Consider the following 3,528-nt stretch of genomic DNA (forward strand, 5'->3'; position numbering starts at 1 on the left):
ATTAAGGTTGTTTTTCTTTAAAGAAGGGATAAGAAAATCACATAGGGCAGAGAGATCTGTATCTAATTCTCCCCATATTAAGACATTATCCATGTAATGAAAAACCTTAAGGCCCTTATTAATATATGGAAATGGGGGCAGATTTAACAGCCTTTTGGCAAATAGTAGGACTATTGGCCATACCCTGGAGCAGTACCACCCATTCAAATCTATCGGCAGGGCTGGCATTATTAATAGAAGGAACAGAGAAGGCAAAACATTTACAATCTTGTGGGTGCAAGGGAATAGAGAAAAAACAATCCTGTATATCAATAGCTATGATTGGAATTCCCATGGGAATTGCAGAAGCAAGAGGCAAACCCCTTTGGGGGGAGCCCCAAACCTGCATGGTTTTATTAACCGCATAGAGATCTTGGAGGAGGCGCCATTTTCCCAAGTGCCTTTTAATCACAAAGACAGGAGTATTCCATGGGCTCCGGGAATGGTGAATGTGTCCCAAGAACAACTGCTCTAGAACGAGCTCTTTTAAAATTTCTAGCTTCTCCCTAGGCAAAGGCCACTGCTCCACCCAGACAGGCTCGTTAGAAAGTCAATCTAAACGGGGAGTTCTGTTATGAACAGTGACAGTTAGTATTGGGGGTGCTGGTTGGATCTAGAAGTCTCACAGGAGTGAGTGTGATGCCCTGCAGAGGCATCTGAGGATATTACCACACCAAGAGATTCCAGCAAGTCTCTGCCCAATAAATTGGTGCTAATATCAGCTATCAAAGTATGAAAGTGTCCGGTAGTCCCTTCTGGGTCTTCCCACACAAGCGAATCTTGTGTGAGGAAATCTTGTATCAATCCTCCCATACCATGTAGACGTGGGGAACTCTGGGGAACCTCTGCTTGCCTTAAAATTGTCTTGTCGGGCTGCCCGACATTCCTCCTTCTATTTTTTTCTTTTTGCACCATGGGATTTTGACAGAACCTCATACCTGAGCAATTCCACAGCTTCTGGTAAACTCTTTTTAGATTTAAGATCGAGACAGAGAGGGAGAGAAAAAAAAAGAGATACACATATGGTGCTCCCGCATGGTGGCCAGGGGCTTGAACCTGGGTACTCAAGCATGGTAAAGTTTGTGCTCTACCAATTGAGCTACATCCCTGCCCCAGATCCTATATTTTTACTTAGCAGGGTTCCAGGTTAAAACCAGAGTCCCAGGTCTCTGCTCCCAGGTGAGTCTCTGCCTTCCAACCCACTGGGTCTGGGGACAACATGACTTGTGTTTACTGAGTGTTTGTTCACTTGCAGGTGAACAAACAGGTGCTCCAATGGGCTGGGTGGGCATAATCAGCCATGTTAGCAGCCATCAGTCCTGAGGTCCAGGAAGGTTGAGCAGCCCACTTTGTGTGACTCAATTAGGAGGGTCCAGTTATATCTTAACCCACTGTCCTCAGGAAGCCAAGGCCATGGTTTACCTCAGCACTGGCCTCACAGTGTCAGCTGGGCTGTCAGGAGTAGAAGGAGCAGGGAACACAAAGAAAGGGTTCAAGTGATACCCTGCTGACTGACCTGACTGGGGTCTGTGGGGCATGGCCCCCTGTGTGACTATACCTGGCATACGTATTCACAATTAAATCGGGTAAATATTTACAGCCATTAAGGCAATTGATCGCCTTCGATCCTGTGAGCTGCTATGAGGGAGACCTGCTTACTCATGCTTTCTTAAAAACAGCCTCTTCTCTTACACATCTTTAATAATTCAGCTCCTAATTGTCTGCAGACACAAACCCAAAAATGCCAACTCAAGACATTTGTCCCCACTCTGGTCCGACTCGAATCCTCCTTGCCAGGGGCAGGTCACCCCTTCTTTGCAGCAGACCCTGATCTCCTGCCCACCTGTGTTCTCCTCCAACTTCTGGGGGTGATCTGAGGCCTGGGGTGTTCCTGACATGCAGACAAAAGTGAGGGGAAAAGCTTACAGTAATTGAGTTTGGGGGCTGAAGCACAGGGGGCAGGGCAGGAAATGTTCTAGGGACCCCCAGGGATCCCTGCAGTGCTGACGATGGGGAGTGAGTGGAGGGATAAGAACATGAGGACAGCTTGAGGTGACAGGGAGGCTGATCTTGAATAGGTCCCTGGACAGTTGTCAGGCCAGAAACTCTTCCTGTCACAGCATGAGGATGGGGCAGAGTCAGATCACTATTTATAGGATGTCATGGGTGGTAGGCCTGTAGTGCTGGGCTTCCTGGTGGGTGCTGCTCCCTGGAACCTTCCGGGGGCCATCTTCACATGTGGGGGGACAATCTGGGGGACTGCATTGTGTCTCAGCTGCTCATAGGCAGGTGGTGACCAGGGGCTACTAATCCCACCACTCTGAGCTATACTAACCTTCCTCCTCTGGGCTCTCCAGGTTAGCAAAAGGGTGTAGGGAAGGGTCACCTGTATAGGGTGACAAGGACTGGAGTCAAGGTGCTTCTGCAGAGGGTTTGGACCAGTTCTCCCAGTCCCTGTGAGGTTACTGGGATAATGCTGGCCTTGTGGAAATTTCCAGAACTTCCTTGCCATTTGGTCCTGTCCAGACCAAAGTCTTCACTCAGCAAGATATGGAGAATGGTTGCAGGGTGCTGCCCTGAACCCTGGTATAGAGCAAGGAGCTGGAGAGATCACAGTCCCTTCAGAGTTTCCCCACAAGCTGTAAAATGCAACTGAGAAATTATATATTAGGAAAGAGTGTGGCTACAGAAGTTACACAGGACTGGGAAGAAGATGGGGTCACCCAGGGAAGGACTTAGAGGGAGGCTGGCTTTTGAACAGAGACCCAAAGAGCTAGAGGGAAGCTGAAGGAACAGCTTTCCATACAGGGACAACCAGCGTCCAGCTCCAGAGGTGAGGAGTGCCAGCTCACCAGGGATGCTGGGAAGTGGTCCATGGAGAGATGTTCAGACAGTTCATGGCTTGGGAGCAGATGGGGAAGGGTCTGTAGCCCTGTATTTGAGCTATGTTGCCTCTAGCCCTGAGCTGAGTCTCCTGCTGTTGTTGGGTAAAAAATAAGCCTGGAGGTGAAGTGAGGGAAGAGCTTGATGTTTGCACACCATGGGAGGGGAAAGAAGAAAGAAGATTCTGGAGCCAAGAAGGTCTGCCAATGGGTGCACTATAGAGTCTATAGAGTGTAAGACAAAGAGAGAACATCTTTGTCTTCCTGTCCCTTCTTCTCCCACCCGTGTGTGTGTGTGTGTGTGTGTGTGTGTGTGTGTGTGTGTGTGTGTATGATACAAAATAATATACCTAATACAAAATATAGACTGGGAAAACCACTTAAATGTTATTGCACATGTGCAAGACCTCCCATTCATTTCCCTAGTATCATATAAAAAGGAATAGACATTAAAAGACAAAAAGGCAGTAACAAAGAGGTTAGGTTTTTGTTTTGAGCTTCTTTAGATCTGATCCATTGTTTGCTTGGTGGGAGAGGCTATAAAAAGAAGAATGGGGCTGGTATAGGAGGACATGGAGGCTCAGTTAAAGCATTTAAGTTTGAGACA

This window comes from Erinaceus europaeus, unplaced genomic scaffold (genome assembly GCF_950295315.1).
Source record: "Erinaceus europaeus unplaced genomic scaffold, mEriEur2.1 scaffold_840, whole genome shotgun sequence".
In the NCBI taxonomy this organism is placed as follows: Eukaryota; Metazoa; Chordata; class Mammalia; order Eulipotyphla; family Erinaceidae; genus Erinaceus; species Erinaceus europaeus.